Genomic DNA, 26,857 nt, shown 5'->3' with positions numbered 1-26,857 from the left:
TTTATGATGAAAATATGGCACTTTTCAACATGAAAAAAAACAAAGATTAAGTTTGATAAACCTATTTATGTAGGGGCTGTGATATTGGAATTCGCCAAATTACATATGTTAAAATTGTATTATAATGTGCTGAAGCCTTTTTATGGTAATTGTGTAAAATTGATGTACATGGACACAGATAGTTTTGTTCTTGATATTCAAACAGAAGATGTTTATCAAGATATGTCACAGCCTGAATTGCTTGAATATTTTGATACCAGTGAACATACAAGAATTCAACCCCACAACAAAAAGGTGCCTGGCAAGTTAAAAGATGAGACACTTGGTGATGTTATTGTGGCATTTGCTGGGTTAAGGGCCAAGATGTACAGTTTTGAAACATGTAGTGGTGTTGTTGCCAAAAAGGCCAAGGGCATTGGCAGAGTAACTGTTGAAAAAGAGCTTGAATTTGAAGATTACAAAAATTGCCTCAAATCATGTAGCACAATCAGAACATCAGAATCCAGAATTCAGAGTGTGGATCACTTGTTGACTAGCAATATTGTAAGAAAAGTGGCTCTGGACCCACATGATGATAAGAGATGCATTTTATCATGTGGCATACATACTCTACCATGGGGTCATTGTGATTTGAAAAGTGGTAATCAATGCCCAATTACAGAGCATGATTTGAAATAAATAAACATGCCTATGAACTTATTTGGGTTCAAAAAACAAGGTATTATGGAGCTGCCAACACCACAACCCTCTTCTGATATGATATCTAAACTAAGTGCTTTGTTAATTATTCATCTGAACAGCATACTTACAGATGTTGATGATGAAACAGGCAAAACATTGTACATATTTAACAATAATATAAATCATTACCAATTACCTGTAGGTGGGCAATTACAATTTATTACAACTCCTGAGGGTGATGTTAAAATTTCAGTAGGGAGAAATATTTATAGAATTAAGCACTCAAACATGATTTCTGGCACTGTTTATACTGTTTCTGCTGGTGACTGCTTATATATTGAGGTCCCTGGATCTTATGACAAGCTTATACCTTTTTTTATAGAATTAAGAATTAGATATTCAATAATAAATAACCGCTAAAACAAAATGCCTAATGATATTTTTGGCCATACAAGGCATGAAGATCACAGTGATGAGATTTTGATGCTTGATGTCAGAGTCAAGAAATTAAGAAGTGTTTTACAAGCTTTACAAACCACACTCAATGCCAGTCTTCAATTAGAAATTACAAATTTGCAATCACAATGCATGGACCCTCTTCTTAAAATTGATTCTGAACTCAAATTGCTGCTTCAGAAATATACTGATTTGGCCACAATGGATAATTTTCAAAGTTTAGAAGAAGCTGTAGCAGCTCTTCAAGCCAAATTTAAGACCCAGGCTACCAACTCTGAGCAATTGAAACAACAATTAGAAGAGCAGATAAATAATGTCCAGGCACAGCTCCAAACAATTGTCAAAAGCATAAAATCACAAGAAGATTTTGATCTAGTGATTTCCACTCTAAAATAACAGATTCAATCACTCCAAATACCTAATCTGGGCCCTCTGAACAATGCCATAGCCGAGGTTAAAGAAAAAATTGAGACACTTGAAAATTTTATGAACAACTTGCCATCTTCTGATGCTTTGAATGCAATAACTCGGAGTGTTGCCAACATTAAGCTGCAACTTGAAACATATGAAGATTTTGGAAAAATTCAAAGTACCATAACTCATCTTGAAGGTACCATAGCAGCAGTGCAAAGTGATTGGACAAATGTACAAGAATCTCTAGAATCCCGCCTGCCCGGTATTGTAGATACTCTTGTCAGTGTCCAGCAACAAATCACAAAGCTTGAAAACCTCAACACTGAATCTGAGCTATCTCATTTTCATCACTTGATTGATGATATCCAAAGAAAGCTTGAAATTTTACAACAATCAACACCCACTCAGGCAGATATAGCCCTGCTCCAAAATGCTATGCAAAATGTGGTTGATGCTTCTGAATTAAATGATGTGAAATTGGCACTTGAATCTTTGCAAATTACTGTATCAAATCTGCCCACATCACAGGAACTTAAAAATATAAAAAGGGCAGTGAATCGCATATTGAAATCAGAAGATATCAAGAATATCCAGACAGAGATCAAACAACTCACTCAGACAGTGGCCACTCTTCCAACCAATCAACATATTAATGAACTGCATGCCCTGTTTGAGGATATCAGAAGACAGGTCCATGATCTTACTGCTCAAAATTCAAAATTGGCAGTTGTTGAAAATTTACAGCAAATTGTAGCCAATATCAAGCAACAGCTAGGGACCATGGAATCCAATCAAGCAAATGCTTTGTCTGTTTTTGCCACCCAGCTTCAAGAAATTGTGCAACAATACAAGAAACTTGTTGTGGACATAAAAATCAAGCCAGGCCATGATGATGTTGTTAGGACTATCAATGAGCACCTTGAATCTGTAACAAGCAGATTGCTCACAGCAGAAAAACAAATAACCGGCATAATTGAAAATCCTAAACATACAGTAATTCTTGAATTGTACAGTATCCCCCACAAAGAATATGATTCACCATTTACACCAGGTGGCAAAATATATATGCTGTCCCCTGCACAATTTTATTACCAGTTTTTTGTTGGGGGCACATTGAGACCAATCAAGATCAAATATTGGCTTCAACCACAGGCACACCACTACCCCACCTTATCAATAACAAATGCTAATAACAAAGTAAAAATCACCCGTGTAGAATTAGAGGATTTTACAGACCCCAATACATTAGAAACATCTTATGTTGAAGATGATGGCTCTTTGGAATTTAAAATACAAATAGAGGACAAATTATATTTAGAAAATCCTGTAGTATCAGCTGCTGAACACCCTATAGTTGCAATATTCTTGTTTACATATTATGTCTAGACAAATTATTGTTGATGAATTACACAGACAAGCCAGACATAATTTTAAGAAACTCCCAGTAGTCACAGAGGGCATAGATGATTTATGGCAGAGCGACTTGATTGAGATGGCAAGTGGACAGCTGAAAAACTTAGACAAAATCAACAAGGGCTACAAGTATCTACTCACTGTAATAGACACATTTTCAAAATTTGCCTGGGCTGTGCAACTCAAATCCAAGACTGGGGCATGTGTTACAGAAGCCATCAGGACAATCATCAATCAGAGTGGAAGATCACCGCGCTATTTGCAAACAGATAATGGCAAAGAATTTTATAATTCTGTGTTCCAACAATTTATTAAAAGCCAGGCAATACAACATTACTCGAGCTACAGTGATCTCAAGGCCTCAATTGTAGAGAGATTCAACAGAATCCTAAAAAATCATATGTATAAACAATTTACCCTGCAAGGTAATTATAAATGGATTAATATTCTTCCAGAACTTCTACATAAATATAACAACTCGGTCCATTCCACAATCAACATGAAACCCTCTGAAGTAACTTCATCTGATGAGCAAAAATTGATCAGTACTGTTTATTATCCTGGATACCAGCCAACAACAAGAAAGGCCAAATACAAGATTGGTGATCAAGTAAGAATCAACAAATATAAGCACTTATTCAAAAGAGGCTTTACAAGAAACTGGAGCACTGAATTATTTACAGTGGTTCAAGTTAAACCTGGGACCCTTAACACATATATAATAAAAGACCACCGAGGAGAAATTCTCAAAGGCAGGTTTTATGAAGAAGAGCTCAGCAAAACTAAACAGCCTGACACATATCTCATAGAAAAAATCATCCGCAGAAAGAGCAACAAGTTATTTGTCAAATGGCTAGGACTCCCAGAACACAGCTGGATCCATGCAAACAAAATAATAATATGATCACCTGGGATGTTATAAAGAGGCTACCAGAACCTGAACAGCAGAATAAGAGATATGGAAACTTGCTGCCTGATAATATTAGATGTCTTATTGTTGGGCCATCTGCTTGTGGTAAAACTACACTAATAGTTGATAAATTTTTATTGGCACCCAACTGGTTAGACTGGAAAAACAGGCACTTGTTTGTCTTCTCTAAGAGCTTGGAACAATTAAAATATCAGCAGCTGATGAAGCTATATGATGGATTGGATATTGCCACTTTTGAACCAGATGTTAAGCCACTTCATGACTGTCTCGATAATTCTGTTGTTGTGTTTGATGACATTATACTGGTTAATCAAAACAAGGTTAGAAATTTCTTTACACAGGGCCTACACAAAAACATTGATTGCTTCTACCTGGCACAGACTTTTTCAAAAATACCCAAGCAGCTGATCCGAGACAGCAGCAATTTTATATGTGTGTTTCATCAAGACCATACCAACCTCAAACACATACATGATGAAAATGTAGGTGGGGACTTGAGCTACAATGATTTTTCTAAGTTTTGCAGCAGGTGCTGGAACCAGGACAGTTATGGGTTTGTCACAATTGATATGACAAGAACACCCAATTGTGGCAAATATAGAAATAAAATCAACAATTTTCTAGACATTGAAACATAAATAAATAACCATGAAAAGGCCAATCATTGATGATCTTAAATTAAGAGATTATCTTGTAAAAAGATTTAAGGGATGGAAATCAGAGAACCGAGGAATTTATGAAAAACACAAACAAACAGAACAGCCTATAATTGATGCTATTAGTGAATTAGGTATAAATATCAAAACTGTTACAGAGCAAAATCAAAATTTGATCACAGAGCTTGTACCTGTAGCTGCTAGGAACATATTAGATTATCCATTCACCCCACTTTCCAGTATTCATACACCTAGTCCTATTGCTCCTCGAAGAATTGAAGCTACTCAGGATCCTATTGAATTGGGTCTTCTTGCTCAAAAATATTTAACCACACCTAAAGACAACAAAGATGAGGTTTTTGGCTTATATGCTGACACAGAGCGTGATGGTAGCATCATACATAGAATTGGCAATTTCAGAGTAACTTTTATGGGAGATGATCTAATTGTATATTCAGAATCTCATCTTGGAGAAAAAGGTGATTTTGTTAAGTACCCTGGAAAACCTGGATTGTGGGAATTGATGACTCGGAAGAGACCTGGCAGCTATACAGATCAAGATTATGAATATTACAAAGAAATATTAATAAAATCAGATGCTCTATACCAGAACAATGATCCCACACAAAAAAGAGTCAAGTCGAGCAGTGGAGCAAAATACAATAATTTAATCAAGCCCATATGGTCACAGATCAAGACAGGTAGTGGAATCAAACAATACAACACCCTGCCTAAAGAATTTGTGTGGGTTGATGATGTCAGGAAACTTGTAGATAGGTTATTGGTGATAGCTGGGGAGGAAAATGCTGGCAACCACAATTTTTACAATAAAAAGGTTGGAATTATGGACATGATAAGCACAAAATTGTCTAATTTTATAGTAAATGACACTAAGGGCATTGGATATCTTATAAAAATTATTAATACTCTACCACCTAAATTTTGGAATATTTCTGAGTGTTGGGGCTTGGTTAATGACATTATAAACAAGCTGTCATTTGAACTACACATTCCAGGTTATCAGTATTGTGGTCCAGGCACAAAACTGGATCATAGATTAAACAGAAGTGATCCTGGTGTTAGTCCCCTAGATGCTGCTTGTAGAGACCATGACATAGCATACAACACACATTCTGATCTTGACAAGAGACATGTTGCAGACAAGAAATTAGAAGAGGCTGCATTTGGTAGATTTGTAAGCAAAGATGCTTCTTTGAGTGAAAAAATAGCAGCATTGGGGACCACCATAGCTATGATTACCAAACAAAAATTGGGGTGGGTTTTGTGAATATGTATATAATAAACCTACAATGAAGGCCAAGGGTGTTATGTATCAAATACCTTATGCAGGTCTTAAATCTCTTAAAACTATTGACAGCCTTTTAACTAAAAAGCAGCGCAAGAAAAAAATTCTTGTATTGCCAAGAGTCATGGTATGAAATTGTTGCTTAGTACCCCCCAATTAAAAAAATTACAGCAATCAAGAAAAAAATCACATGTGGGTGGATTTATATTTACCATCCCGGCCATCTTAGCTGCTCTCGGGGCTGTTGGGAGCTTGGCTGGGGGATCAGCTGCCATAGCAAAAACAGTAATAGATGCCAAGAAAAATAAGACAGAATTAGATGAGCAGAGGCGCCATAACCTGGCCATTGAGAAACAAGGCAAAGGTGTTAAGAGAGCCATGAATAAGTTTAAAAAAACAAGAGCCGCTTACAAACCAAGATATTGAAGCTTTAATCAAGCTACTGGGCATCAAACATTTTAGAGGTGTGTACATGTCTGATTCTTTACCAGAACAACCACTCAACAAAGAGTGTGGCATTGTTAATTTGGATAAGTACAAAAATCAGGGCACTCACTGGATCTGTTATCTTAAATATTTAAAAAATGAGGCATTTGTGTTTGATTCATTTGGAGGTGTTCCACCTGAAAATTTAATAAAATATCTAAAATCAGCTAATCTTTATTACAATAATGCCCGTGTTCAAAATTTCAAAGATGTTAATTGCGGACATTTGTGTTTATCTGTTCTTAGATATATGTCTCAAATAAATAAACCATCAATTGAAAATTTTCAAAAAGCCCTGTGGTACTTAAAACATCATGGGGGTATTCCATCTCACCAGCCAAAATTCAATATTGAAACTCAAATTACATGATGACATAGTGTATCCCAAAACAATAGCTCTCAGAGCATTTTACGGCATGTACTTGATCCCTAATATTACACACCACAACAACACAATTGCAGTAGGGGATCAAAAAATTGTCACCACTCCAGGGCAATATAATCTGTCCACTCTAAATGCTCAATTACCCAGAGGTATAGTATTAACTCAAAATTCTGTCACTCACAGAGTAGAGATTGTATCTGCTACAGAAACAGTGGATCTGGGTACTATAGGAGAGCTGTTAGGCTTTGAGAACAACACAAAACTTGAACCAGGCATCAAACACACTGCTATGAATATACCTAAATTCTTAGCCATAGAGACTCTGAATATTCACTGTAATGTGGCAGAGGGTATGATCACCAAATCAAATAGCATAGGCACTCACAAACAAACTGGCATCATTGCAACATTCAAACCTAATTCTGAATTTATGGAGCCCATCATCTACAATCCATCCCCAACATTATATTTCCCTGTGTGTCATAATAGAATAGATAATATTGAATTGATGGTCACTAATGAAAAAGAAGAATTAGTTGATTTTGCTGGAGCCACAACAACTGCTATCATAGAAATTAATATTTAAATACAAATACATACAAGAAAAAAATGGAAAATATTGAGAGTTATGAGCTACAATCATTCCCCCCAAACAGGAGGACATTTGCAAATTTAAATCAACCCAACACAGAGATTGAGGTTGATCTTGATGTAGGGTATGGCTTTATACACCCCCACAGAGCAGATCTATATATCAAATTTGATGTTGTAAAGCTCGATGGAACAGATTATCCGGCAAATTCAAATATAAGATTGGTAGATAATTTTGTGCCGCATCTATTCTCTGAAATTGAGGTCAGAAAACATGGTGTTGTTATAAACAGAGTGGATTATCCCGGCATTACCTCCACAGCTTTGGCCACATTAACATTATCCAAAACCGAGGCTTCTTACTACAAAATAGGTGGATTTGAGGCTGGTGATAAAATATTATCTAAAAACCACACAGTGCTGTTCCCCATGCGCCTGTTGCCAGGATTCTTCTCATATTACAAAGATATTATGTGGAAGGGTGGTTTAAGAATTACATTTAGAAGAGCTGCAAATGATAATAATGCTTTGATGAGGTACAGTACATTAAACTCTACAGGGGAAGCTCTGCCTAATACCCTACCAGATGCAGGCAAATGCATTATTCAGACTATGGAGCTAAGAATCCCTGTTGTTGAATATGAGGCCAGTTATGCTCTTAAATACAAAGCAGATATAATAAAAAATCCACAGATTCCTCTACAATTTTATACATATCAATGTGTACAGAAGCCAGCATCTGGTAGTTATTATGAGTTTGATGCTACAAATTCATTCTCCAGTATACAATATGACATGCCGGATTTTGTGGTGGTATTGTTTCAGACTGGAAGACACAATAATCAGGAAAAAAATTCAAGTAAATTTGATAACTGCAACATCAAGAACATATATCTTAAAAATGGCAGAAATGAGGTATTTCCTAGAGAAAATTATAATTTAGACATGTCCAAGGATGATTTCCTCAAATTATATGAGGCATTTTCATCATTCAAAAGGGTCACTACTGGCAATACTGACATGTATTACACACCAGATGAATTCAAAGCTTAGAGGCCCATGTTTGTCATCAACACTTCAAAAAGAAAACAAGTTGTGGTTAATGACAGAACAAATATTAAAATTATCTGTGAATTTCACGAAACACTCCCCGATGACACCATATGTAGTGTTATTCCCATAGGTGAAAAATCATATGTTTATGATGTAAGAAATGAGAGAGTCACAGAGCAATTCTAGAGGGCCGACTCAAACACAGAAGCCTCTTGAGTACAAAGCAATAATACCAACATTTTGCCATAAGGGAGGCATCACATTTTATCAGGATTCAAACCCGAGCCTCTTGTTTACAAGGCAATAAGCCATGGGACTATGTCCACATTTTATTGAAAACCCAGAGCTATATCAACTAAATACAATTCAAAGTTGGACTTTGAAATATGGAATAAATATAGTGTAAGTCCCGCTCAGGCATATATTAACACAACAAGACAAAACTAGAATTGTGCTCGGGTTTGCATGACAACATCCAAAGAGCCAATATTATTATTACTAAGAATTTCCTCTTTGAGTTAATAATATGATGGATAACATGTAATTTTCTCTGAAGGGGTACAGTGTAGATAAGAATTTATTTTTGAGTATGATGGATGACATGTAATTTCCCCTGAAAAAGCACAGTACAGGTTATATTTCCAGCTGGCATGCAGATATAATCTCCCAGGCATACAGAAAGAGGCCAATATTCTTTTTACTAAGAATTTTCTCTTTGAGTAAATAATATGATGGATAATATGTTATTTCTCTCTGAAAAGACACAGTGTAGATTATATCTGCTGGCATACAAGAAATATAATCTCCCGGGCAAGCATAATTAATTGCTGGCCGAGACATAGGACTGATCAAAGATTAGAAAAAACATGGAAGCAATTAATTATGTTTGCTCGCTCCTCTCACATTGTATTGATCGGGCAGTTTTGCCTGCATAAAAATATAACAGCAGTTAATAGCTGAGCTGGTGCTTTTATACCCATACAACAGCAATTAACTAGGCTCTGGTGATCCCCAATATAAAATAATTTTGCTTTTTTATGCTGTTGTATAACACTTTTTACCAGGTTTCAGATCTGGGAGCTATCAGTTGTATATCAACTAGCAATAATTATTCTCAAAATCTCACGTGTGGAGATATTATTTTGCCACATGTATTTCAATCTTACACATTTTATCAGGACTCAAACCCGAGCTTCTTGTTTACAAGACAACAATATTAACATTTTGCCATCAGGGGAGGCTTCACATTTTATCTATGCACCACACTCTACTGGGTCTCCTGGGATTTTGACAGAAAAACACACTATAAACAATAAGATGATATGGGAACTTGGCATAGTTTTAAGTGTAGGCAAATCTGTCTGAGGGGCTTCATCTTTTCTACACTAGAATTCAAAATTCTTAAAAATTCAGAGCATATCACACCTGAAGAATTGGGGTATAAGCCCCTCTTGCCATTGTTTTAAGTGTAGGCAAATCTGTCTGAGGGGCTTCATCTTTTCTACACTAGAATTCAAAATTCTTAAAAATTCAGAGCATATCACACCTGAAGAATTGGGGTATAAGCCCCTCTTGCCATTGTTTTAAGTGTAGGCAAATCGGATTGTTCAATCAAATAGCCTCTTCTTTTCTACACTTGTAAGTGGTGCTGGTTATAGGTACTTTCCCACCACTCACATTGCAAGAAATAAATGAATTTAACCTCAAAATAACGAGGAAATTCTTGGAGAAAGAAAATTAGATTGATAATGCGTTAATCTGAAAGCTAGGTTATTATACTCATTAGAGATACAAACACAGGGCACCTCTGAACCTTCTGTGAGACAACGACATAATAAGACAATCACACGAACATTAAGCCCCATTTAAAGAACCAACAGGAGTTGGCCGTAGGGAGTGTCGTCGGACTATATCCTGTTATTGGAAGGTACACTCTCTTACAAGATTGTGGGTGAGAACATCGTAAACTTCAACGAACCTGTGAGCCCAACGTCCAGTTAACCACACTCTTCTAGACACTACAAATAATCACACACGCCGATCAAGCGGTCATCGAGAGAGACAGCTGTTTTCCTTGAGGCCATGGATTTGACTCATGCCGTAGAAGATGCATCTCGTACAAGACGCCGATACCCGGTAGAGGCACAAGGCGCAGTGGTTCGGATCCCACTTTAAATTGTAGGTACATTTCCGATTAACCTTTCTGTGCATAAAGTGGACTTAAAGCAACATTTCAATAAATCAATGCAATCAATTGTACAAACGGAAGTAAAACCCGGAATGCCTCGGGATTTCAGTGCACTGGCGGTATATTGGTTCACAGGTAGCCACATCCCAACCTCTGTCTCACCATTTTTGTGGTTCTTAGAAGGGTCGTGTTTCTTCTCCTTCCATTCCCACAAGAGCGAACTAGGAACTCATGAGTATGTTCTTCTAATATTAGAATTGATTAGCATAACCATCTGTATCCTTCCTGCTGCTTGCGGCATCTTAATGTTAGGAGCCTGTATGGTGTGTGTTTGAACTTTCATTCAAAGTGAGGCTTCTTCAAACATCAGAACATAGATGAAGCTATGCAATTCAGACGCAGCCGAGGTTTTGAAAGGTCGCTGGTTTTTATCCTCGCATCTTATTATCTATTTTCTTCTAGCTTCTTCCCATGTTCATATTTTTGACACCAGGTGAAAATCTCTTTATAGAGTGAAACAGTAGAAACCAGCAGAGGGAGCCGGAGTGAGAAACGTTAATTAAGCTTGGCTACCTTGAACGTCCATCTTCATATGTGACGTATTCTACAGAGACTTCTATCTCCTCTGGTGGAAAAGTGAAGACAATTCTACCTTCACTGTAAATTGCCCGTGGTGTACTATATTGCTAGAGTATTCAACTTTGCCGTTGTTTTTCCTAAGACAGTATACATCTGTGAATTTCATAAAAATAAGCCGAAGCCTCTATAATTTGCAAATAGAAGAAATACACAAGTACGTTTGGCCATAATGACTACCTTAGATAAAATTGCGGTCTGGATACCTTGTTTTCTTAGCAAAAACAATTAGAGAAGACATAAATATTTGGTTTGGGTCGCAGAGGGTTCAAATCGTCACTTGGGTTTTCGAAGCGGGTGTAAAGCATAAAAAGTGTTTCACATGCCAAAGAGAGAAAAACACGTTCCAGCTTTTGCTCTCCTTGTCTTCTTTGTCGTATAAGCTCCGAGACGGCTCCTTGGTTGTTTCAGCGTATGGCGTCTCGATCGTATGCTTCCCAAGAAATATGTCGCTAAGCTTACTTCGTCGTATGACACGAGCTCACGGAAGTGATTCGATAGGCTCAGCAGCGAGACTTGGTTTGCAGAGAAACCAATAGCACAGCGAAGAAACGCATGCTGGAAACCATGCCGACCAACTTGTTGAGCTTCTGTAGAAAGAGAAGAAGCGCAGATGTCGTGGGTTCAGAAATAGTATGTCTCGATAGCCAGCGAGGAATTTGCCAAGCCTCGAAACCTTCTCGACGAGGCTCTGTTCGTTTTATAAAGCAACCTGCTAGCTGTCGCGATCGTTCGTAGCGCAGATGTTTGAATAAAGTAAATTTTGCAGTCTAAGGAATAGCCGGAGTCAAAAACCAACCGCGGCCAAGCACTCAACGTTCGTGGTATCCATAAGGTGGAACCGAATTCGGGAATCCCTATGCTTTCCTCATCGTACGTCCCTAAAGAAACATCATCCTTTCAAAAATTAATGAAGGTGTCAGACAGAGATAGCCATCAGCAACAAGTTTGCATTTTTGAGTTGAGCATACTATGGTGTACAATAAGCAACCCTTTGTCCAGACAGTGTATATCAGATATCCCATCTGATACCAGCATAATATATTACAAGTTCATGGTCTTCGCCTAGGTGGATATGTGTGTAGTTGTATAGTCACAATTCACTCTATCCAAGTACGTTGGATTAATGTGCACCAATAGAAAACATGGGTTTTGGAGACAATAATGAAGGAAGGGCCGAGGGAGATCATTTCTATAGTAATAGTGAAGATTCCGGGCACATATCAACCAGAAGTCCAGGGTGATAGATGTAATATTGAAAAAAATAAATTGCCGTTGTGACTATCTCCGCCGACAGTTTGTGTGCTGCATAGATTTTAATTTTTACAATCCCCTAATCACATTAACTAGAAATGAGGTATCTATCGTTAAATGTCAAACGTAATTCATCAAGTGATAGATGCAATTACATAGAAAGTAATATTGAAATATTTATTTATTTTGGCCTTTGACTATCTTCCGTGACCATACTGCGTATTCTCACACCTGCAGCTTAACCCGAGCCAACAGCTAAAGCACTGACACAAAATTGCAGCAGAATCGTTCACTGTCGAACCGAAAGCAAAACGGTTACGTAATGCCGGATGCCACTATGAATAAGATAAAACAAAGAGGAAGATGTATGCTGTCAGTTTAAGATATTCCTGCGCTTGTTCCGAGAAATGTACGACAATTTGCTGGGAGAGTATGAAATATCTGCATTCATTTTTAGACTTGTGAGATTTTAATGCCCTAACTAACTAACTAACTAACTAACTCTCTAGCCTTCTTAAACCCGAAGGTTCATGGCTGCAGCAACACAGGCCTTCCATCTTTCCCTATCTTGAGCAAGATCTATATACTCTTTTCCATCCCTACCGATTTCCTTTAGGTCCATCTCAACGTTGTCCCTCCATCTTCGTCTTGGCCTTCCTACAGGTCTCTTACCATAAGGTTTCCCAACAAGAATCATGTAAACTCCTCTTCCCTCTCCCATTCGTGCCACATGGCCTGCCCACCTAAGTCTTCTTGATTTAATTATTCTAATAATATCTGGACATGAATACAAATTATGTAGTTCTAAATTATGTAACCTTCTCCACTCACTTGTCTCCACATCCCTTTAGGTCCAAATATTTTCCTAAGGATCTTATTTTGAAATACTCTCAATTTATGTTCCTCTTTCAATGTAAGGGACCAAGTTTCACATCCATATAATACTACAGGCAAAATTACTGTTTTGTATATTTCAACTTTTAGTTTCTTAGATATTAAACGAGAAGACAAGAGTTTATGAAGAGAGAAGTAACATGCATTTCCTGAATTAAGCCTACTTTTTATTTCCTCTTTAATATAATTTTAATTTGTTAATCTTACTCCTAAGTATTTGAATTTGGAAACTGGTTCAAACGAGTTGTTATCAATAATTAGATTTTGATTATTACCTAACACTTGGTTTCGGCGGCCTGTAAGCATATATTTAGTTTTCTCTTTGTTAACTTCCAAACCTATTTCTTTAGCAGTTTTGAAAAATATTTTAGCATTATTCTTAATTGTATTCACATCATCCCCCAGTAAGTCTACATCATCTGCATATGCTAAGAACTGAGTCACAGATTTTAGTGCCCGGAATATTAAACTCATACCTGCCTAAAAATGATGCCGAAGAAAGTGACGTTTCCGACAAAGATGAAGCAAACCATCATCAACATTTCGTATTACGTACAGGTTCACGGCCTTGAAATTTCAAAACCTAAAGAGTCTTCGTTAAGCGTACACGCTTTGCAAAACCAAGCTCAAGAGGAAAATTCTCAACAGCAAATGAAAGACTTTAGAAAAGTATCAAAACATAAACGGAGAGAAGAACCTGACAATAATGGACCTAAGTTCCTCCTTAAGCTGTACGTGATTTATTAACGTCATCCCAAAATATATATCGGCATTTCTGAACTATCTCCAGAGGAAATAGCTGAAAAAATTGTACATATCAATTACAATTGAAAAGGCTAAGTGTGGACTAAAGTTATGCCTCCTTAACCCGCGCGCGGCACTGGGTGCCGCCTTTTATAATTTTTTTTAAAATTATTTTCCTTACCAGTGTAATAATGGTCGGGAAAGCACTAGGTAACTTATCTTCAATATATTCCATAAAACATAGAGCCGTCGGCGCCTTTTTTCTGGCGTTCATTGATTTGCTTACAGGCCTCGGAAGTGACAGGTCGACCTTTGTACTTGTACTATGCACTCAGTACCACTCAATAACAATTCCTATCTTAAATCACAGCACGCCAGTCATGATTTTGGCTGATAAAAGAATAATAAAACTACAGTACGTTGTTAGGAATGTAAATTATTTGTTTGCAGAAACAATTGTAGTACCATAAATAGTGTAAGTTTCGGGTTTCAACGCAATGCTTGTAGGTATCTCTTTCTTTCTATGGATTAAACCTCACTTGTATCATATCATGACAATTTTTGTGTGGATTTTATGGCGTTCGACGACGTTCCAGTACAATTTTTACCGGAACTCGGTTTTTCCACCGCCTTCTTTGTAACGATGCTAACGCATAAAACCTGGGCTCTCTCCAACCATCTGTTTGGAAGTTACGAGCAATGAAAGAAAATGGCAATTGGTGTTTAGAGCAAACCCCATTCCATCTTGAGCTTAGGGTCACCAAATGCGGTATACATACTCTACATCACCAAAATCGACAAGTCATACCTAATGGGTAGATTTTTTGATATATTTTCTTATATATATATATATATATATATATCTTTCATTTTTCTCTTTTCTAAGTGAATGGGTTAGGTGACTTGCAACGATGAAGGCCTTCTAGCAACACGATCTTAGATTATGCCGGAGTATTTCACCAAAATATGTCTTTAACTATTGTCATTTATGAACCACCATCTCCTTGTGGAAAATTTGGTTATGGCCAATTTGAAAATTTAGCCAAAAATAACAATGGAGGTGGCAATTAAAAGTTCGGAAATGACGATAGTTAGTTTTAGTTTTCCCAAATCTAGTTAGATAGAGGTTGGTTGAAATTTCCAAGGCGTACTTTGCATTTTTTTAAAAAAATATATAAACACGTTAGAAATTGAATTGTCTCGACAAGACGTGTTGTTCCCAGGAAATTCTATACAAATAACATACCTGAAAATTTATCATATTTGCTACCATAGTCCTTTAACTGGCGTCAAAGCTATATTCGAAATTATTTCAAGTTTAAAGAGTCTTTTTAGAAGGCGTTTCAGGTGGTTCCTAGTTTTCTCGACCACATTGAATTCTTTACATGATTGGATTTTACTTGTTGTCCCAGAGAAATTCTATATAAATAACATACCTGCAAATTCTATCGTATTTGCGACCATAGTCTTTAACTTAAAGCTATATTCGACAAATTATTTCAACTTTATAGAGTATTTTAGAAGGCGTTTCGGTTGTTTCCAAGTTTTTCGACCACATTGAGTTTTTTACATGATCGGATTTTACTTGTTGTTCCCGAGAAATTCTATATAAATAATATACCTAAATATTATATCGTATTTGCGACCATAGTTCTTTAACTTGCTTCAAAGCTATATTCGACAAATTACATTATTTGAAGTTTTATGAGTCTCTCTAGAAGGTGTTTCGGGTGATTCCTAGTTTTTCGACAACATTGATTTTTTTACATGATCGGATTTTACTTGTTGTCCCCGAGAAATTCTATACAAATAACATATCTGAAAATTCTCTTGTATTTGCGACCATAGTCCTTTAACTTGTTTTAAAGCTATAATCGACAAACTATTTCAAGTTTAAAGGTGTTTCCTACATTTTTCGACCACATTGAATATTGACTTGATTGTGCGTTACGTGTTGTCCCCAAGAAATCCTCTATAAATAACATACCTGAAAATTCCACTGTTGTTTACTTGTTTGTGTGATTCCCTAGAAAGCGTATCAGTACAGTATTAAAACATGGCATCGATCAGTTTCACTCTTAAAAATGATAAAGCCAAAGGCGTTACTTGTGAGAAGCTAATCTCAAGAAACAATTTATCAGTACATAGGGCAAGATCTAGCGAAACAGGTTCAGGAATAAATCGTTTACCTTCTAAGCCCTGTTCTCAATACTGAAGGATAATTAGCATTCATAAGATTCATAAGCATTCATAATTCATAAGATTGAATATGCTATGGCGGGTATCGAGTATCCAGTTGCTCTTAAAGATATATCAAAATTAGAGCCGCGTATACAACATGCAGAAGAAAACAGTTAGCTATCAATTGTATTCCGATACATCGGATAAACATGTAGTACATCCCGTCAGAATAAGCAATATTGATGACGACAATGCTCGTGTAATAAATCTCCTTCTTATTTCCAACGAGGATGTTCATCATTACACGCACATTCGTTCACTTTCACGCTTGATCAGAAGCCAAACAACCAAACATAAAGACCACATCGAAGTTTGTCCAAGAGGCTCAACCACGTTCAACGATCGTGTTCATCGCAATTACTGTGGACATCAAATTTCGTTAGAGAAATTTGCCGAACATAAAATATATTGTGGAGTCAACAGACCAGATCGAATGTTGATGCCAAAATCGAAAGAGGTTGAAGAATTGAAAATGCACAGGGCCTTGTTGGAACACCCGGCCATCATCATTGCAGATTTAGAGGCATTTCTCAAACCGCTGTTCTACCGGATCCTGAAATTTCCTCTACCACGCCCTATCAACTTCATGAACCAAATAGTTTTGGTTACGTTGTCGTGTGGCAGGATATAATAGATGAACCATACATATGCCGTGGGCCCGATGCTGCCGAACGTTTCCTGGAAAAAGTGTCCGAGGAGGTTGAAAAAATTGATAGTGGGTGGCCGCGGTGGCTCAGTCGGTAACGCGTCTGACTACCATGCTCAAGGTCCCGGGTTCGATCCCCGGCCGGTTCAAATCCGGGAACTTTTCTAACGGTGGAAGCGGCCCCGGCGCCCACCCAGCGTCGAATAACATGGGTACCTGGGGGAAACCCAGGGGGGTAAAGGCGGTCAGGGGCGTGATGCTGATCACATCACCCCCACTCACGACCGGATCAAGAAAGTGTGGGGCGTTACCCCCACACCCCCTATAGGCCTTCATGGCGTGGTGCTATGCACAGGGGAACACTTTACTTTTTTTTTTACCTTTAGTGTGTTGCATAAATCGAAACCAATGCTACCATTTTCCACCACAGAGTTGCAATGTCACAATGCTGCCGTTGTCTGTCCGGTGTGTGAGCAACACTTTACAGATGAAAACTGGAAAATATTCCTCCACGATCACTTCACCGGAAACTATATCAATCCATTATGCAACGTTTGTAACCTAAAAGCTCAAAACCTAAATTTGTCCCCAGAGTGCTTTATTAATTTTTGCTCTTTATATTTAATACATGTATCCAGCCTGTGCCATTTTTGTTCTTTTAAGTGCATTGAGATAACTTATGTTACCAGATGTCATCTTTTTCCCCACACATGTCCTACACTTTAGCCTTAATGTCCTGTATTTGGTAGGAATTTGAAAAATATCACAACTCACCAACATTTTGAGCATCACATAATATGAATTAGGAAAATATGTAATTGAGCTGAACAAAGAGAAATCATGCAAGTTACAAGTCTATAGACTGTACTCCCATACTGAATTGTGAAATTTATTTTGATTCAGTCAATGCTTTAAAGAGAAAAAACAATTAACCCCTTTTCTGTAAAAATTTCTGACAAAATGATTTCCCATTCTGTGTATTTTCGTTTGCATAGTAATATTTATATGTAGCTACTGTTTTTTTTGTGTAGTGGTTGTTATGTGTTTGTGTGTCTTGTGCTGTATAGTGTGTTTGGGTTTGCCTTGTGTAGTAGTTGTGCTGTCTGGTGTGGTTGGGATTGTCTTGTGTAGTAGTTGTGCTGTCTATTGTGTTTGTGTTTATATTGTGTAGTAGTTATGCTGTCTAATGTGTTTCTGTTTGTCTTGTGTAGTATCGGTGGTGTGTATATATGTGTCTTGTGTGTTTATGTTTGTCTTGTGTAGTAGTTGTGGTGTGCTTGTATGTGGGTTTGTCTTGTGTAGTAGTTGTGATGTCTAGTGTGGTTGGGTTTGTCTTGTGTAGTAGTTGTGCTGTCTAGTGTGTTTGTGTTTATCTTGTGTAGTATCGGTGGTGTGTATGTATGTGTTTTGTGTTGTAGTTGTGCTGTCTAGTATGTTTGTGTAGTAGTTGTGCTGTGTAGTATGTTTGTTTTGTCTTGCGTAGTAGTTGTACTGTCTAATTTGTTTGTTTTGTCTTGTGTAGTAGTCGTGGTGTGTAGTTTGTTTGTGTTTATATTGTGTAGTAGTTGTGGTGTGTTTGTGTTTATATTGAGTTATAGTTGTGATGTGTTTGTGTGTGTCTGGTGTAGTAGTTGTGCTGTCTAATGTGTTTGTGTTCGTCTTGTGTAGTAATTGTGCTCTCGAATGTATTTGTGTTTGTCTTGTGTAGTAGTTCCTCCTTTTATATTGGGGGTTAGACGTAGAGCAGACAACTCTGCATTGTAAAAAGACATGTCAAGAAACAGCAATATAAGGCCATGGATGTTCCCAAGGTAAAATATTCCGGTGGTAAAATAGTCCCCCGTTCGGATCTCCGGGTGGGGACTACTTTGGGAGGTCCCTGGACTAAGGATAAGATCTACGTTAGGAATAAGGATATTAAATTAGGCACCTGGAATGTTCTGAGCCTTTACCGGCCTGGGGCATTTCAGTTTACAGCTAATGAGATAATTAAGTATAAATTAGATGTAGTATCTGTCCAGTTAGATGGCAGGAGAAGGAGATTGTAAAACTAAAAATTATACCTTTCTCTATGGTGGTACTGAAAATCATAATTTTGGAACAGGCTTTTTCATAAATAATGGAATTATGTCGGCTCTTAAAACAGTAGAATTTATTAATGATAGGATATCATATGCAGTTTTACAGGGTAGGTGGTGTAAAATTATTTTAATAAACATACATGCACCAACGGAAGATAAAGATGATAATACTAGAGATGATTTTTATACAGAGTAAGAACAGGTTTTTGATAAATTTTCTCAGTTTGATATGAAAATTCTGTTAGGTGACTGTAATGCACAGATTTGCAAAGAAGAGACATTTAAACCCACGATTGGTAAATAAAGTCTTCATGAATTAAATAATGATAATGGTATAAGATTGATTATTTTTGCAACATCAAAGAATTTAATTGTGAAAAGTACCACCTTTAAACATAAAAATATCCATAAATATACCTGGTCTTCTCCAGATGGTAAAACTCATAATCAGATAGATCATATTCTCATTGATAAGAGAAGGCATACTAGTATAATTGTCGTTCGTACACATAGAGTTGCTGACTGCGCCAGTGACCATTATTTAGTAATTGCTAAATTAAGAGAAAGACTCTCAGTGATAAATCATAAGCAAGAAAATCTATAAGTTCTAAAATTTGATACAGGAAAGTTTACTGATGAAAGAATTAAGAAAGATTACCAAATTAAACTGTCAAAGAGATTTGATATTTTGCAGGATTTCAAGGATGATGAAAATATAAATGAAACAGACGTAAATAAGAATTGGGAGTACATACGTAATGCAATAGAATCAGCAGCTAAAGAAAGTATAGGATACCATAAACCGAGAAAAAGCAAGCCATGGTTTGATAATGAATGTCTTAATTTAACAGAAATACGAAATCAGGCTAGACTTAGGTGGTTAAATAACTCTGATGGTAAAAATCTAAGCAATTATAATAGAATAAAGCAAGAAGATAACCTCACGTTTAGAAGTGAAAAAAGAGATTACTTGAAAAGCAAAATTAACGAAATTGAAACAAACAGCAAAAACAAAAATATCATAGATTTATATAAAGGTGCAAATGAATTAAAAAAGGGGTGGCAACCTAAAGTAAACTTGATAAAATATATAGACGATGATTTTCTAGCTGACCCAAGCGATATTCTAAATAGATGGTTGAACTACTTTAATGACCTTTTAAATGTCCATGTAGGAGATAAATCAGAAGTAAATGAAGTTCACACAGCAGAACCTTTAGTTCCAGAATCTAACTTGACTGAAGTTAAAGATGCTATTAAAAGGCTAAAGAATAACAAAGCACCTGGTATTGATTTAATACCAGCTGAGTTAATTAAATATGGTGGAATTTCATTAATATGTCAAATTCATAAATTAATATGTTTAATATGGAATAAAGAAGAAATCCCTCAACAGTGGAAAGAATCCATAATATTTCCTGTGTTTAAAAAAGGTGATAAAATGAACTGCAATAATTACCGTGGAATTTCTCTACTCTCAACAACATACAAAATATTGTCTAACATTCTTTTATCAAGACTAACTTCATATGCTAATGAAATTATAGGTGATTATCAAATGTGGATTTAAACGTAACAGATCAACTACAGATCAAATTTTTCACATCAGACAGACACTTGATAGAAAGTGGGAATATAATCAAAATGTCCATCAGCTATTCATTGATTTCAAAAAAGTATATGATTCGGTCAACGGAGATAAATTATATAATATATTAGAAGAGTTTGGAATACCTAAGAAGCTTGTTAGTATGATAAAAATATGCACCAGTGAAACAGAAAGTAAAATTCGTGTGGGTATTAATATGTCTGACAAATTTACAATTCATGATGGGTTAAAACAAGGAGATGCATTATCTTTATTGCTTTTTAATTTTGCCTTAGAATATGCTGTAAGGAAGGTAAAAGAAACTAAAAAAGAACTAAAATTGAATGGTGTGACTCAGTTGTTAGCATATGCAGATGATGTAGACTTAGTTGGGGTTGATGTGAATACAATTAAGAATAATGCTAAAATATTTCTCAAAACTGCTAAAGAGATAATTTTGAAAGTTAACAAAGAGAAAACTAAATATATGCTTACAGGCCGAAATCAAGTGCTAGGTAATAATCAAAATCTAATTATTAATAACAACTCGTTTGAACCAGTTTATAAATTCAAATACTTAGGAGTAAAATTAACAAATGAAAATTATATTAAAGAGGAAATAAAAAGTTGTCTTAATTGAGGAAATGCATGTTACTTCTCTCTTCATAAACTTTTGTCTTGTCGTTTAATATCTAAGAAACTAAATGTTAAAATATACAAAACAGTAATTTTACCTGTAGTATTATATGGGTGTGAAACTTGGTCCCTTACATTGAAAGAGGAACATAAATTGAGAATGTTTGGAAATAAGGTCCTTAAGAAAATCTTTGGACCTTAAAGGGATGAGGAGACAGGTGAGTGGAGAAGGTTACATAATTTAGAACTACATAATTTGTATTCATGTCCAGATATTATTAGAATAATTAAATCAAGAAGACTTATGTGGGCAGGCCATGTGGCACGAATGGGAGAGGAAAGAGGAGTTTACAGGATTCTTGTTGGGAAACCTGATGGTAAGAGACCTGTAGGAAGGCCAGACGAAGATGGAGGGTCAACGTTGAGATGGTCCTAAAGGAAATCGGTAGGGATTGAAAAGAGTATATAGATCTTGCTCAAGATAGGGGAAGATGGAAGGCCTGTGTTGCTGCAGTCATGAACCTTCGGGTTTAAGAAGGCTAGAGATTTAGTTATTTAGTTATATTTTTTCACAACAATGAGGAACGATATATCAATCTCAGCACGCAAGTGTCGATATGCGGGACGAAAAATACAATATTAATGCGTTTTCTCGACTCGTATAGGTTTTCTCCGCCAATCTAAATGTCCTCGCAAGCAAACTGAGATATGATCAATTTGCATCAAGGTCAACAGTTTTCAAAATTGGAACAAGAACTCTTTAGTCGAAAAGGAGTGTATCCCCACGAGTACGTGACCGGCCCTTTCAAGTTATACGAGGAGTCTCTTCCGCGTCAAGAAAAGTTCTGCAGCCGAATCAGAGGGACGGGCATCACAAACGAAGAATACGCATACTTGAAATTAACGTTTTTCATGCATTTAGGAATACGGCAACGATTATTTATAAATTAGACCCTGCACATTTTTACAGCCTTCCTGGTTTGGCAAGGTCGGCCATGTTACTCCAGACCAAGATCAAGTTGGAACCTATCTCCGACGTGGACAAGCTGCTTTTTATAGAGAGGGGAATATGGGGTGGAATGTTTCAATGTTCGCAGAGACACGCAAAGGCAAATAACATTCATATGTCTGAGAATAAACACGATCCAAACCGTAACAAAAAATACCTGGAAAATTGAAAGATTAGAAATATGGTGACATCATCCTCGAGTTTGCTGGATTATGTTCGAAGATATGTGCGATTCGAGCAGAGGATTACATTACCAAGAAGGCTTAGGGTATCGATAGGAACACAGTTGCGAACAAACTCACCTTCCAAGACTATGTCGAGTGTCTTAACACATGGTCGCCGATATTAAGGGCCGTAGAAAGAATCCAAAACGTCGATCACGTACTCACAACCAATAAAGTTAGAAAAGATGCAACCACGAGTGTAGGATTCATACTCTCCCATGGGGACACCATTGTTTGAAAGATGGAAAGAATTGCACTCAATGCACGTAAAAAGAGCACACACTTTTCTTCGCACAACCACACACTTCACATTACATATGTAAAATAACCAGCATGCCTATGAACTTCTTTGGTTTCAGAAAGCAAGTATCCATGGTGTCATCTGTACAGTCTACATCATCCTTACTAGATAATGAATTTTTACCATCCATGTTATCTAAACTCAACGGTCTGTTAATAATTCACCTGAACAGTATTTGGATGAAATACGATGCCGAAGTAGGAAAAACGTTTTATAACTTCAACAAAAACCTCAATTTCTACAAGATTCCTATCGGCGGGGAACTTCATATAACCCCGAATCCGGAGAATGAGGGCGAAATCAAAATTTCATGAGGGAGTAACATTTACCGAATCAATCACGATAGAATGGACTCCGCTACCACGTACGATGTTTCTGCCGTAAATTGTCTGTATCTAGAGCTTCTGGGAGATTACAACAAACGTATTCCTCTCTTCATAGAATTGAGAATCACGTATCTGATAATAAATAAATAACCATAGTAATAAAAATGCCTAACGATATTCTTGTACAAACGAAGAACGTGGATCATACCAGTGAGATTTTTATGCTGGATGTCAGGGTTAAAAAGTTAAGAAGCGATCTGGTAGCAGTACAAAATACACTCAACACAAGTCTACAGTCGACAATAGCAAGCCTAGAGTCTTTTGGACTCTATTCTCAAAATAGATTCTGAACTGAATTTTTTGTGCAAGATGTACAGTTGAGTGTTGGTTTGCTTCAACTGGACTTGGTCAAATTGCAGCAGCTTCAAACGAAAGATTTTGGAAGACACTATTACAAATTGGTACACTCCAGGCGTCTTTGGAGTTGATTAATGACGAAATTAAAAATATCCATGCTCTCATAGAGAGCTTCCAAATTAAGACTATCAGTATTCAAGACACGTTAACTACGGTTCAGCAAAAGATTGATTACTTAGAAATTTTGAAAGTTGAATCTAATCTCAACTATTTTCATCATGTCTTGGACAACATACAGCATGATCTCAAAACTTTGTAGACGAGTGTTCCATCGAACAAAGATTTACAGAAGTAGAAAACAGCGGTGCCGAAATTGTCCGAATCTACTGATGTGGAAAGCTTCAAAACGTTTCTGACTGCACTTGAAAACACAGAAGGTGGTATTCCCACGTTGCAAGAACTTCGAGCCGTTAAAAGAAATATTGGACGCATCCTGAAACAGATAGAAACAGAAGTGACAAATACAGAACAGATTCGGGATGAAATTTCTTGGTTCCGTGACATGGTGTCCAGGTTACCAACATCGCAGAGTGTAATCGATCTCCATAGGCTGTTTACCGAGATGAGAAACATAATAAACGATCTTACTTTAAAAAGTTCCAAATTGCATCTATTAAAAAAAATCAGCAAATTGTCATCAGTGTCAGAAAACAGGTTGGTGTTTTCGAAATCAGGAATCGACGCTAGCCGCTTTCTGATATAAGTTACAAGATCTGAACGAAAACTATAAAGAATTGAATGTTGGAATAAAAATCAAACCATCATTTTCGTCTGTAACGGATTATATCATCGAGCAAGTGTTAATAGAAAATAAACTGGGCCATGTTCACAGTAATCTTTTTACTGTCGATACTCAAATTGCCAATATTTTTCCTTGTAAGCTATCAATACCCAATAGCATGCCAAACCAGCAAAGAACTTCCACGTTAGTTAAGGACAACAAGTTGCACGTATAAAGCTCACATAAGCCATATTACAGATTGTTAATCAACGGTACTATACCAATACACGAATTTTCATACTTGGCTCACCATTCCTACAATGACATTAATAAGTAAGCAAGGAGTCCAGAAGGCTGGAAATGTCCATTTACCATACTGGGATGAAACTCTTTCTGTATATGAAATACATAAGGATGAAGATGTTACAGTTTTTAATGTCGTTGCTGGTGAAAACTTTTATTCAAGATACCAGTGAAGTGCCGCCTTCAAAACATCCAATCACGTTATTCATTCTGTTCAAACGAAATTTCTCACTCAATGTCTAGGAAGGCTATACTGAAAGAGTTGCGCGAACCTGCGCGTCACAATTACAAACGTTCATTGGTGGTGACAAAAGGCATAGACGATTTATGGCAATGTGACCTCGTCGATATGAACAGTGAAATTTTTTTAAAAAATTGCATAAAGTCAACAATGGCAACAAGTACCTCCTCATCGTCATAGATACAATTTCAAAATTTGCATGGGCTTTACCTCCCGAAGTTAAAACGGGAATATGTGTAGTGGAAGCTTTAAAACAATTTTTGATGAACGTTGTAGACGACCCCGAATCCTTCAAACAGATAACGGCAAGGAATTCTACAATTCCGTCTTCTAGCAATTCATTCGAAAACACAACATAATTCAACATGTCTATGATGACAACGTAGGATATTTAAACTAAAATCTATTTTCGAAATTCTTCTCTTGTTGCTGGAACAGTGACGATTTTTAATTTCCTACAATCGATATGACCCGAAAATCAAACGACGGAAGTATTGAATCAAAATCAACGACCTTTGCAATGTTTTAACGTCACACGACGTTTCAAATAACCACATATAAAAAAATGACAAAAAGAAAACTTGAAACGGCGATATTATCTTGCGAAACGCTTCAAAGTTTGGAAATCCGAGAATTGTCGATTTTACGAAGAGAACAAGCGCGAGGGTCAACCTATCATCAACGCTCTAAGCGGTCTTGGTAAAGAGATTAAAAATGTTACAGAACAGAACAAGGATCTCATCACGGAACTCGTATCACTTGCCGCTCGAAATTATGTCGATATTGCATCCACGCTTCTTTCTAGCATTCACATTCCTCTCGAACTTAGAAAACCTCCGAAACGTCAAGCCTTAGGAAGTACTTCATCTTCTTCAGATAAAATCGAGTTTGGTCCCTTGGCAAGAGATTATTTAAGCACAGCGAAATTCGACAAGGACGAGGTTTTAGGATTGTATCCGAGCTTGGACACTAACGAAGGAGTGATTTGGAAAATTGGAAAATCGAAAGTCACATTCGAAGGAAACGGCGTAAAAATTAATTTAGTTAAAAATGATAGTTGGTCCAGGTATCCCGGTGCGGTTGAACTTTGGGAACTCATCACCAAAAAATATACGAAAGATTCCACGGATGAAGATTATCAAAGTTACACGGACATTTTAATATTGTCGGATGCTCTGTACCAAAACAACGACGCCATTCAGAATCGTGTCAAATCCAGCAGCGGAGAGAAATACAGGAATCTCATCAAACCTTTTTGGAACGATATAAAAATTGGAAGTGGCGTCAAACGCTACAACACATTGTGAAAGGAATTCGTGTGGGTGGACGATGTTACGAAAATCGTGGATCGTTTACTTGTTATAGCAGGCGAAGAAAATACAGGTAATCGTATTTTTTACAACGAAAAAATGGGCATCGTGGACAGGATCAGCACCAAACTCTGCAACTTCATTGTGAACGATAGTAAAGGAATATGATACCTGATCAAAATAATCAACATTCTTCCACCGAAATTTTGGAACGTGGCAGAAGGCAAAGGTCTCGTAAACAACATCATAAACAAATTACCTTTCGAAATGCATATTCCAGGTTACAATTACTACGGACCGGGTACCAAACTCGAACAACGCTTGGAAATATTAGACAGGTTAGTGAATATGTTGGACGCTGCATGCAAAGATCACGACACCCACACAAATACTAGATGCACGTCACGACGCACACAGAAAATTGGAACATGCAGCATTCGGGAGACTTATCAGCAGGTACTCTTCTCTGGGGGAATGGGTTGCATCGTAGAGCAACAACAATTATTATATTTTTTAAAATAAATAGATATATTGATAGTGATTTTGAGTTATTTTACAGTGCAGTACAGTGCTGTATAGTGTAGTGCATATAATTATTTCTCAAATGTGTGTATTCTGATTACTTTTTACGTTTGAAATGTGTAGATACTAATTTAAGTTATTTGCAATACACTGCTCTGTAGTGCATATAATGATTTCTCAAATGTGTATATTCTGATTATTTT

The sequence above is a fragment of the Lepisma saccharinum genome, chromosome 16 (assembly GCF_977018435.1).
Source record: "Lepisma saccharinum chromosome 16, izLepSacc3.1, whole genome shotgun sequence".
Taxonomy (NCBI): domain Eukaryota; kingdom Metazoa; phylum Arthropoda; class Insecta; order Zygentoma; family Lepismatidae; genus Lepisma; species Lepisma saccharinum.
The sequence above is the reverse complement of the archived record's forward strand: the minus strand, read 5'-3'. Positions refer to the sequence as shown.